Source organism: Podarcis raffonei, chromosome 12 (genome assembly GCF_027172205.1).
Source record: "Podarcis raffonei isolate rPodRaf1 chromosome 12, rPodRaf1.pri, whole genome shotgun sequence".
Lineage (NCBI taxonomy): Eukaryota > Metazoa > Chordata > Lepidosauria > Squamata > Lacertidae > Podarcis > Podarcis raffonei.
In genome coordinates, this window is record NC_070613.1 from 50,734,197 (window position 1) to 50,747,464 (window position 13,268).

A 13,268-nucleotide genomic window follows, 5' to 3' on the forward strand; every position below is an offset into this window, starting at 1 on the left:
AATATGCTGTAATAGACATGGCCATTCAGTCTGTTGAAGACCGACAGCAACAACAATATTTGGCTTTCTTTGGTTGATATACAGTATCAACCAAAAATCTACTGAATAAAGTCCTGCAAAAATTTGGAAAAATCATTGATGCGCAATGGAAACAAAGATATTGATGCTGGAGTTCTGTGCTGTTAACTTGTGAGTCGAGGACCTGCTACCCTCTTGGGGATAAATAAGACACATGCATTTTAGGTTAATGGGCTAAATAAGGCCACAACTTTATTGGTTACAGCATGTGAGAGGTATTGGCTTAGGCATTGGATCAAACAATCTATGTATGACCCCACCCCGCGCAGCGGGGAGTCATTTGAAGGTTAACACCCAGTGGGAGGAGCTTGTTGATGCAAATACAACTGGAAGCTTCCCCTGATGTCACTGGGCGTCGTGCCATGGCCCTAGCCACCAGCAGGGCATCGGACAGGATCCACGACTGCCGGATTCCTTTAACGGAATACCCAACAAGGGGAGGGGTAGGTGATGGCCACAACCTGCCCTCCAACACACAACACATATTCCAATGCCTAACCACCAATACCTGGAAAGTTGTGACGATTTGTTTTGAGGTAGGCAAAGGCACTAGACAGCAGAGTCTAGTGGCTGCTTGAATGTGGCTTGACCCCGCCCCCAAGCCAGCCCTATTGGCTGGCCTGATGGGCGGGGCACGGCAGCCGGGACAGTGATGTAGGGGGCCGAATATGCCCCCCCTGCTGAATCGGGACCAGCTCCCACTCACAACACCTCCCCTCTGGGAGGAGGAGTGGCCTTGTAGCAATAGCTTGAAGACTTCCAAAGTCTATGCCACCACAAGGAGTGCTTCTCTTCATATCCCTGGATAAACAAAAACTCCTGGATAATGGGCCCAATGTTTCTGTTGCGCTGGTGGCATGTGGTGGACACAGTTTCTCGAAGCTCAAACTTCTCAAAACTTGCGTACGCTTGACAATGTTGCAAAAGAGACTGGTTGGCTTGGCGGTTATATCAACTGAACGTGCCCAAGCATCAGCACTAGGGCTGTGCGATAAATCACCATATCGTTGACTACCGTATTGAAATAACATCGTGATAAGTGTTTCAACAAGGCAATATACCAGTGAACAAAAGGTGGAGACTTAACAGCTTCCCAGGGGGTAGCTCAGCTAAACGGATACTTTGCAGATACTTTGCAGGCAGCATTGTTAGCCTTCCCTCCTCCCTTCTAACCAATAAGAAATGACTGTAAGCCCTCACACAAACCAGCAAACTCTTTCAGCTTTACTGGTATCTTTCCACTTAGGTAAAGGGACCCCTGACCATTAGGTCCAGTCATGGATGACTCTGGGGTTGCGGCGCTCATCTCGCTTTACTGGTCGAGGGAGCCGGTGCTTGTCCGCAGACAGCTTTCAGGTCATGTGTCCAGCATGACTAAGCCGCTTCTGGTGAACCAGAGCAGCACACAGAAACACCGTTTACCTCCCGCCGGAGTGGTACCTATTTATCTACTTGCACTTTGCCGTGCTTTTGAACTGCTAGGTTGGCAGGAACTGGAACTGAGCAACGGGAGCTCACCCCATTCGAACCGCTGACCTGATCGGCAAGCCCTAGGCTCTGTGGTTTAGACCACAGTGCCACCTGTGTCCCTATCTTTCCACTTAGAGCTCAGGTAATTAAGCAGAGCTTGCTAACAATCCAGGAGGGACCACCCACGGCTAGGCAATCAAAGAGGCAAAGAAAACAAAGAACCCGAAAGCACTTTTTTCGTCCCTCAGCAGTGAAAAAAAAAGAGGGTGAAGAGTTTTATTTTTTATTTTTTATTTTATCTTATGTTGTTGGTTGCCCCTAAATAGCTTCCCTCCATATTAAAAAAGAAGGGTGTGGTCTTCTTTTTTAATTTAAAGGGGACTATCTTTTTGCTTGCTTGCCGTCCCGCCCTCCCTTTGATAAAAAGGGAGAGATTGGTGGGATGAGGGCTTTTTGGGTTGAGTTGGGTTTTGTTCTGGGGTGAAGATTTAACTGACTGCCTTATGCGGAAATGGGAGGTTGGGTACTGTGTGGAAATGATGCGGCGGGTGTTTTTCAGTAAGCAGTGAAAGCAAATGTATGTCTACTCACAAGCAAGCCCTTCCGAATTACAGTAAATGGGGCTTACTCCCAGGAAGATAGAAGCAAGTTGAGTTAAACTCAGTGGCGCTTATGCATGCACAGATTCCACTTAGGCCTCTGAGTGGGGAAGCAGATGCAACTTAAACTACTCATAAATTAGTTTAAAATATATTAAATATAATATATGGAAGTTTAGTTCATATTTTTATTAAACCTACTCTTTCCTTACATTTTAAGGCCCTCCATCACTGCATGGAGCCTCGCCAAGGCCCTCTGCTGCAACAGGGAAGTGTGGTACACCCTCTGCCACTGTGGGGAGGTATAGTGGATTCCTCTGCCACCACAGGGAGGCCCGGCAAGGCCATGTGCTGCTGTGGGGAAGCATGGCACACCCATTGCCACTACAGCGAGGTATGGTGGGACCCTCTGCCTGCATGGGGAGGCCCAGCAAAGCCCTCCGCCGCCACAGATGTATATCGTGATATAGTGAGATATCGCGATATTTAGCTGGTGATATATCGTGATGTTGAAAACCAGATATCGCCCAGCCCTAATCAGCACTTGGCCTGAAGGAAACGATAGCAAAGTTTGCAAAGGAAAAGGCAGGCAAAGTAAGAAAGATCTTGATGTGCCTGCAATGGAAACTTAAGAGACTTAAATTTTAACACCACAAATCATGAGATTATTCAAAATGGTTTGTGTGCTAAAACATTCTCTTTTGTATTTGAGAAAGATTAGCAAAGATTGTTGTGTTACTTAGTCTTGCCATTTAAAATAAATTTAGCAGTTTTGAGCTTTTCATTTTTTTCTACAAGACATCTGCTTCTGAAAATTGAAGTTAGCAATTTTTGTTAGTGTGGGGTGCATGTAGTTAGCCTTGCCTAGGGTGCAGAATAGCCTGGTACTGGCACTGCCCCAATGCCCCCCGTCCCACCCCATAGAATGAGAGATACTTTGACAAATGGATCTCTTCTCAGGCCTTGCAGGGCTCTTCTTATGCTAATATCCTTTTATTTTCTTCTTCATTTAAAGAAAGCTTGTTGTGACGGAAAAGCTAGCCTTATTCTTTACAACTTAAATTATACATATTTAATCTGAGAAGAAAATAAAGACAAGCTGCTATTAAGATACTATGGGGGGGAGGGAAATGGGCTGAAATTGTGTTTTATCTTTTTTGTGGTTTGTGTTCTTTTTGTCTTTTCCATGCATAGGGATAGCCGAGATGCATAACCATAAACCACAGAAAGAAATACTGGTACACAGGTGCAAGGCTGTTGCTGCTCTAACAGCGATGGTGTGGCTTTTGAGGCAGTTGCTATAGCAACAAGATCATTTATAGAACATGAGCCCATTAAGAGAGAAAAACCATATTTTTAAAACTAAACTAATTGTGCAGGGATATTTTCTGTGTAATCAAACTTGTGTCTGTTTTGTCAGGTTTTGTTTTTCTTCTTTTTCTTCCTTTCTTTTTGTTGTTGTTGCTCAGAACAAATAGGTGAACAGCTTGCCATACATTGTGACACACAGAAAGAAAGCAGGCATACTATTAGATGTATTGTTGTAGAGATTTACAGATTCCGCAGGCATGGCATTGTTAATTTAGGAGTGGAAATGCCACCAAATTGCCTCCAATCAAAACTTAGTCCAGACTCTCTGTTCTTTGTTGCAACATACCAGTTTCCAGGAACAGGAACAGGCCTTGCCGAATTTTGTCAGATTCCAGGTATGTGAGGTGCTGATGATCCTGTACTGCAGGATGGAGAACATGTGCCCTTCAAATGTTGGCCTACAACTACCAAACACTTGAATATACTGGAACAGAGACCTCCTTCAACTATGCACAGAAAGACCTACTGAAGGCCATGGGCTTCAGCATGTATGTTCAGATGAAGTTCCAGGCTCCAAAATTATGCACCCAAGAGTCCAGACTGCACCCCAGAATCTGATTATGATTGGTGAATTGAAGCCAATTTGTTTGATGGTCTCCTAAAACAATCCAGAGGCGAAGTGGGGAGATCTGTACATTCTTATTGAGAACCTCTGGCTAGCAATCTTCTAGGAGTCCTATTTAATGACAGAGGGCTGATAGCACAGGAGCATAGTGCAAAATCAGCTACATAGTCCATATAAATGTAATCACGTACATATTACATATAAATGGCAGATATGTTACATATAACTGTCTACTAGATGTCCACACAATGACATGGGCATCTCCTGGTCAACTCAAACAAAACTTAGGTTTCCACACTCTTGTGAAAAGTCATGTTCTTGAATGTTGTGAAACTTAACCATGAATTGCGATGTGGTCTACATCTCGTAACATAAACCCAATTTAATTATTGCTAGCACACGCTAAGCTGTTGTGAATATTTGCAATCTCTATATAGATTCAATCTGGTAGGCATTTAAACTTTTGTGCAGTGTACAGATAACTTTGTACTGACTACAGGATGAAGGGCATTTCAAAACCTCTAGGTATCTTTTGTCTATGTATGGTACATCAGGGATCAAGGTCTTATTATTGTAAATCTGTATGTGCTATGAAAGTGTAGACTCACACCTGCCTTCTCAGCCCCCCTCCTTTTCCCTACCTTTATGAAACCTAATCTGTGAACCCAGGGGATGCTCATTAAAAAGCAGGCATGAAACTGCATAGCTTGCAAAGAAAATCAGAATGGTTTCCCCTCCCTCCTTCCCTCTTTCTCTCCTTCCACGGAGTTTATTAAAGTACTCAGTTTTCATCCATTCATCTTGCGATGCACGTTCCCCTGCACAGTATTATATCTGCTTTATTAAAGCATTAAAAGTTCCTTAAGCATAATCATTTTAATTTATAAACTTCCAGGATCATTAGTGATTAATTACTGACCACATTAAAAGAGAAGTCATTATGCGTTACGCTAGCATGGGAACTTTGGCAATGCAACGACCACAACAGGTCTGTTTAGAAAGAGGTTCTGGCTCATAGCAGTCTTGCCTGTGGTGGCTGGCTGGTTCCTTTGTTTTGGTTTTGTAGTGTAACAGTGGCAAGAGCTGCCTGCTCAGGGTAAACAGGTCACCTGATCCCACAAATGCACAAACTGTAGATGTGTCCAGTATATCTGAAGGAGCATCTCCACCCCCATCGTTCTGCCCGGATACTGAGGTCCAGCACCAAGGGCCTTCTGGCGGTTCTCTCACTGCGAGAAGCCAAGTTACAGGGAACCAGGCAGAGGGCCTTCTTGGTAGTGGTGCCCGCCCTGTGGAACGCCCTCCCACCAGATGTCAAAGAGAACAACAACTCCCAGACTTTTAGAAGACATCTGAAGGCAGCCCTGTTTAGGGAAGCTTTTAATGTTTGATGCATTACGGTATTTTAATATTTTGTTGGAAGCCACCCAGAGTGGCTAGGGAAGCCCAGCCAGATGGGTGGGGGGTATATATATATATATATATATATATATATATATATATATATATGTATGTATGTATGTATTTCAAGAGTTCAAATGCCAAAAAGAAAAGAGGAAAATAAACCCTAAGGGATAAAGGAAAAATCCCAAACAGTACAATAGGGACTGAGCATGCTCAGTGGACATAGAACGTTAACAGAGCATTGAGGTCAGAAAACCGGGAATGGAATGGTATGAAGTTGTTGGAACAGTCAGCACACCACACCGCAACATTCCCCACTCCCGACCAAAATTCACAATGTGCCAGTCTCAGCCCCCTCTGGCACCTGCAGTTTAGGAAGAATAATACTGTCCTTCTGGAGCCCCAATCCCTTAATCAGTATATGTGGAATGCGTTGAACTCTAGAAAGTGTCATACAGGTGCTAAGCATGAAAGATGAAACATCGCTGAGGAAAGCACAGGAGGATAAGGAGAAGCCTGGCTTTCGTTCTGCTCCCCTACTTTGCAAATAGCATCCATCTTCTCAATAAATATATTTGGTTGTGAACCACATATTTGTTTGTGATGATTTCTCAGGAAATGTAATCTAAGTGTGACTGACTGGAGATTTTTTTAAAAGAACTAATCTGATAATTATGGTATCTCAGGCTTTTCTTTTCTTTTTCCAATAAAAGGGAATTCACATTTTTGAACCTGTTAGGTGCATTCATCCACAGTTTCAAAACATTTCTGCCTTAAATAATTATACAATCTTTCTAGCTTATTTACTCCCTTGAAATTTATTTGCTTCCTCAAATAATCTAATCAGCCATATCCCTGGTCTGCTTCTGTTGCTACTCCCAAAGTTTTTATTTGATCTAAAAGCTGCTATTTTTCTAACTTGGTTTTCTTTCTTATTTTCTTCCTTTAAAAATAAAATAAAATAAAATAAAAACACTCCTGATAGATCATTTCACAGCTATTCTAGATTACTGGGCAACTGACATTTTGCATCATGCCCATGGGGAAATATTCACTTAAGATTTGATGAATGACATTTACCACCTTTTCTGCAACACAAACCAAAAATACAGCCAATGGCCTTTTTTTGCTCAGAGGCAACATATCTCTGAGTACCAGACATTGGGGACAAAGCAATAGGAAATGGGTATCTTGGGCGGTACTCAACTAAATTTTACTCAGGGGAGACCCATTGAAATGAATGAACATGACTGTGGTCTATTATTTCAGCAGGTCTACTCTCATTAATACAGTTAGCTTAGTTGATTGGAGAGTGGTGCTCATAAGGCAAAGGTCATGAGTTTGATCTCCTGACGGGCTGCCTATATATTCTTCCATTGCAGGGGGTTGGACTAGATGACCCTCAAGGTCTCTTCCCACTCTTCCCACTCTGTAAGCTGCTTGGGACATGACTGGGTGGAAAGCCAGAATACAAATAAACAAAACAAAACAAGCAAAAGGTGACCTTGATATGATCCAGGAAGGTGAAAAGAAGGAAGACAAGAAGTTGCCTTCTACTGAGTCAGACCATTGATCCAACTAGCTTAGGGTTGTCTGCAATGACTGATAGTGGCTTTCCAGGCTATCAGTCAGGAAGCATTCCCAGTCCTACCTGGAGATACAAAGAACTGAACCTGGAATCATTTGCATACCTGGAATCATTTGCATGCGATATACATGCACTATGGCCCTTCCCCATCATGTTCTTACCCAGGATGATCCGAATATGCATGCTGTCCTTCGTTAGCATGTGTCAGAGCTGCCCAAGGTCCCAGCTCACAAAGGACCAACGCCGCTTCGTTGTTAAGTATAAAAGTCTTTATTGAAGTTCAGTTTCACTTCCACAGCCGCAGCGCCCAGCCCTACGTCTCAAACTCTAGACCGCCGAAGCTCCATCTGAATCTCCTCCCCCCTGACACCAGTTTAAGATTCTAGCCTTGCTCCACCTCTTCCTTTGTTCTTTCCTCCTCTGGGTCCGCCTGTCCGTCGGGGTCTCGCCCTTCCTAGACTCTTCTGACGCTGAGTCCCCTGAATCTTCCCCCTCCCTCCGGCGGGCTTTAGGACCTGGTTCCCAATCCGGGTTTCCTGCTGTCCCACGCGCCTGTACATTTGAACTTGGCGCGCGCGCCCAGCCTCCCACCTTCCTTCTGACCGTTACACTGCTGCTGTCACTGCTCCCCCCTTCGGGGACGCTAGCTGGAACTGACCTCCCCTCCGTTTCCCCACTTTCCGATGGAGGCGTGGTCAGCCCTGACTCGTCTTCTCTCCCCGCTGGAGGAGACGCTGGTCCTGACACATGTGACTCTTCCCCCCCACTACGCTCTGGTGGGGAAGCTGGTCCTGATCCCCCGCTGCTGCTTTGGGAGTCCCCGCTGGCCCCTTGCTTCTGGTGCGTCCCCCCTGGAACCCCCCTTGCCCTGACCATCGACGCCCCCTTCTGGGAATCTTCTGATTCGCTGGAGAAGCTCATGGAATCTCTCGGGTCACTGTCATATTCCCCTACGCTGCCCTCGGATTCCTCCCCTTCGCTCTCCATTTCCTCTCTTCCCTGTGCTTCTGCTCCTGAGCCCCTGACAGCATGCAACAAATTAGCAACCATGTTTGAAGAATATCATCCTCACTGTGTATCTTGATGTAATATTTGCCACAGTAGGTCAAAGGACACGATGTTTGCTTGAGCATTAACAAAGCCCATAGAGGCTATTCTTCCTTTGGTCTTTGGAAAGGCTGTATGAGCGTCTGACCAATAAGTGAATGTAGCTTGATCTCTCAACCTTGACCACAGTTTTGAAATTTGACCTTCACCAAAAGAACATTTAGGAGACAGGGGAACAGCTTTTCTTGATCATCTTTCCATGTCTATCATAATAACTGAATTGGTCTAAACGGATTACATATCCATTTATATCTCTTTGGAATGCAGTCATTCCCTGGCTAAATGAACATTGTCAGCTCATATTCTCCAGCCAGTGATTTGACAGGTTATGACAGCCAGCTGGATAGTCATTTTATTGTTGTTTTTATTGTTATTATAGGCTTACAACTTAGCTACAAAAATGAACCATGGTTACAATCCCAGTGAGGCTGCGTATGCGAATGTGCTGAACAATCGAAGAAGCAAACTTCAACGATTCTCTTCATCAAACAGCGTGAGAAATGGGGAGCTGGGTATTTTATGTACAGCCGTTGCGGGCTGGTTGTTTTTGATTTTGCCTCTGGCTTTTCTAAATGCAAACAAAATGGACACTTTCCTTTCCATTTTTGTCATCTACCTTTAAATTCTAGAGCTACCTCTTTTAAAGGAACAGAGGAAGCACTTCAGATTGCACGGCTGCCAGCCATCATTTCTCCGTGCTTTTTTCATTTGGAATTGCTAGCCTCTAAGAAACTTCAAGATAAAGGAGAGCAAAGATCCATTTGCAGAAGGCAATGGCAGAATGAAGGACATGCAGAGGTAGGTGAAGAACATTTAAGATACAACCCACTTATATTGAAGAGGGCAGCAACATTCCCTTGGAATTGAATAGCTTGTTATTGGGCCCCATGAAAGCAGAAGCTGGCAAAAATGTGAATTCTCTTTAAAGTTATCCTTCTGAAAATAGTTCAGTGCAGTGAAAAAAGCATACACACACTAACCGAACAGTATATACAAAAAGAGAGACCAAACCCTGGGTAAAAATGCTTACAAATAATACGAATGTTGCAAAACATCGATATCCTATTGCAATCCAAACTATTGCAATATTTTGCATAAAGTAACGTTATGTTGCAACATGGGTGAAATCCAGAAACTTGTAAGGCTGACTTGTGATAATCAAGAGCCGCTTCAGGGGAAACATGCGGAGTCTGTAACCTGAAGCGTCGGTAGCCCAAGGTACCACTGTATAAAAATACTGCAAATAAATAAATAACTCTTTTGAGATGGTCTTTCATGAACCCTAGAAGCGTGTTTGGGCAAACCTTGCCAGAGGTATCAATCCTGATATCTCATCCTGGATGAAATTCCTTGTTGTTGTTTAGTCGTTTAGTCGTGTCCGACTCTTCGTGACCCCATGGACCAGAGCACGCCAGGCACTCCTGTCTTCCACTGCCTCTAGCAGTTTGGTCAAACTCATGTTTGTAGTATCGAGATGAAATTCCTAGATGACCTTTTAAGTAGATTTCTTGTAGCCAATATAAATACTTAACTAACTGAGGTTCTGCCCACCCCAACATAAATCCTGGCTACCCCCATGATAGAATAACAGAATTGTAGAGTTGGAAGAAACCTCAAGAGCCATCTACTCCAACCCCCTGCAGAAATTAAAGCTAAACAATCTCCAACAGATAGCCATCCAGCCTCTGTTTAAAGATATCCTATCAAAGTCCATCACCTTGTGAGGCAGTCTGCTCCACAGTCAAACAGCTCTTATCATCAGAAACTTCTTCCTACTGTTTAGTTAGAATATTCATTCTTGTCCTTTGAATCCAGTGGTTCAGGTTCTACCCTCTGGAGCACCAGAATGCAAGCTCAGTCCCTTCCAATATTTGAAGCTGGTTATCCCATCACCTCTCTGTCTTCTCTTCTCTAGGCAAAACATACTCAAATTCCCTCAGTTGTTCCTCATAACACGTGCTTTCCAGACCCTTTATCATCTTGGTCTCTGTCCTCTGCACATGTTCTAGGTTGTCAATATTCTTCTTAAGCTGTGGTGTCCAGAACTGGACACAGGACTCCAGGTGGGGTCTGACCAGTGCAGAATAGAGTGCTACTATTATTTCCTTTGATCTGGACACTCCCATTGATGCTGTCAAATTGCATTAGCTTTTTTTGCTGCTGCATCACACTGTTGTCTCGTGTTAAGTTTGCAGTCTACTAAAACCCCTAGATTCTTTTCACATATACTGCTGGCCAGCCAGGTGTCCACCACCCTATGCTTGTGCATCTGATTATTCATGCCTAAATGCAGAAGCTTGCATTTGTCCTTATTAAAATTCATTCTCTTAGTTTGGACTCAGGTCTGCATTTCGTTAAGGTTCAATCCCCACATTAGGCAAAAAGATTCCTGCATTGCCTGGGAATTAGACTAGATGACCCCAATTCTGTGATTGCATGCACGCTGTCACTGGGTTCTTATGACCCCTGAAGGTAACCAAGAAGTATACCTTCGATCAGGACCCTGCTGATGTGTACGTTAAAATAAAATTTCTTTCCTTTTTATTTTTTTTAATTTTTATTGCAAAGTAAATACATCAATGCCAAACCATACATAAAGAATAATATAAAGAAAGAAAAAATAGAGAAGAAAAAGAAGAAATGCAAAGAAAAGTAGCCAGTAAAAGAATAAAGAAAAGTATAATGTTTCAATACAATAAACACTATTTTACAAAATAATAGTAATAATAGACTTCCATCACTCTCACAATACTTCCTTTCACATTTCACATTTTATCTGTATTTTGGTATTATTTTCATCTTAATATATAGATATGAATATATGTATATTTTCCCTTTTCCATTCACGAGGTCATTCTAGACACAGCCAAAGTTGTACATTAGAACCTTGTCTTTCTAAATAATCATTTGTGCACTTTCATTCCTTCTTGACTGTATTCATTGGCTTTAGTCTTATTATATCCGTTAATTTGGCCAGTTCCAAATATTCACATAATTTACGTAGCCATTCCTCTTTCATCAGTACCTGGTTACCCTTCCAGTATTTAGCCACCAGGATTCTCGCTGCTGATGTCACATACAAAAACTAATTTCATAACACACAGCGATGTGTTCTCTGGCCATTTATATCTTTTCCAAAACAAATCACATTTAATTTTTGCAAGCAGCAAAGAAAGCCCTCTGCTCTTGGAGTTCTTGTTTTTTAAAAGTATGATTGGGAAAGGTGACAATCATTCAGAAAATGTATCTGTGCACACACTGGGGTCTACTAATGTCTGAAACAGTCCACTTGTTTCTGCTTGCCTTCGTTGCTGCCTTCATCCAAAAATCTGGGAAGAGAGAACCTCTCACAGAAGATTTCTCAAGTCTGGTGCAGATCTGAAAAGACAGGGTAACCTATGACTACATTCACTGCTGGGTCTCAAAAGGGCAGTGTCTGATGTTGTGCAAGCAGCCACTGAGCAGAACAATTAGTCATGACAGTCCCTGCACTACCAGGTGCATTCAACAGAGAAGATTGCCAGACTTTAGCAGTCCAAAGACTATGGGGATGTGGAAGTTACTCTCTGACAAGCAATGATGCACTGATGTGGCATTCTGGGGGATTGCTGCAGGATGACTTATGCAGAAGCAGTTTTAAGGCTTCGTTTGTTTGTTTAATGGCACTGTTCTGCCAATAACTACAAGGACAACTAAACAACAAGGGATGCGGGTGGCGCTGTGGTCTAAACCACAGAGCCTAGGGCTTGCTTATCAGAAGGTCGGTGGTTCGAATCCCTGCGACGGGGTGAGCTCCCATTGTTTGGTCCCAGCTCCTGCCCACCTAGCAGTTCAAAAGCACGTCAAAGTGCAAGTAGATAAATAGGTACCACTCCAGTGGGAAGGTAAACAGTGTTTCCTTGCGCTGCTCTGGTTCGCCAGAAGCAGCTTAGTCATGCTGGCCACATGACCTGGAAGCTGTCTGCGGACAAACACTGGCTCCCTTGGCCTATAGAATGCAACCCCGTGACTGGACCTAACGGTCAGGGGTCCCTTTACCTTTACCTTGTTTGCTTAATGGCACTGTTCTGCCGACAATGAAACAACATGGAAACCACTTGAATACAAAGCCTCCTTTATATCATATTCGCCTCACAGAGCTACAATCCCAGAGTTCCCTAAGGAAGAGGGATTGGTGGTTAAACTACTGAGAACTGTGGTTCTGTGAGGAAAACAGAGGTTTCCTAGCAACTCTCGGAACCCATAACAAACGACAGTTTTCCAGGATTCTTTGGGGCAGCCATGGCTGTTTAAAGCGGGTCATGCAGCCACTAGAAAAGACTGGATGCAGTAACCAGAGAGATGGAGGTTCCAATCCTATACATTCTTACCTTGGAGTAACTCCCACTGAATTGAACAGAATGTACTGTTAAGTAGACATACCTAGGATTCTGCCGCTGCAGTGCATGCTCCTTGGCTCCCAATATTATTGGGGATTTCGTCGATCTCTGTTCAGAATTGGGGTAGTAACATCCCCACCATGTCTGGGGCTACTTAAGAAAGACCTGCACGGAGCGAAGGCAGAAGGTAGATCCTGAAGTTGGCCTGAGAAGGTTTTGTACCACTTTGTTTGTGTTATTATTTTAAATTGTGAACTGCCCCGAGATCTACGGATGAAGGGTGGTATACAAATTTAATTAATTAATTAAAATAATAATATTAATATAAAGTGATTAATTAATTAGTTAATATTATAAAGTGATAGGCTACTGCTTTAAGTCTACAGTGCAGATGGAGCCTAAGATATAAAAACCATAAAGAAATTGTCTGCAACAATGAAAACAAAAACCACTCGGCCACCCCCAAATGAAAGCACTGGCTTAAAAACAGAATGGCCCAGATTACATACACCTGGGTGCATAGGATGGTCTTCACCTGGTTCCTCTGAATACCAGTTGCCAGTAATCACAAAGTCGGACAAGTGCTGCTGTGCTGAGGTCATATTTGCAGGCATCCCATAGTCATCTAGTCGACCACTGTGAGAACAGGATTGTGGATTAGATGGGGCCACTGATCTGACCTGGCAAGGTTCTTCTAATCTTCTTCA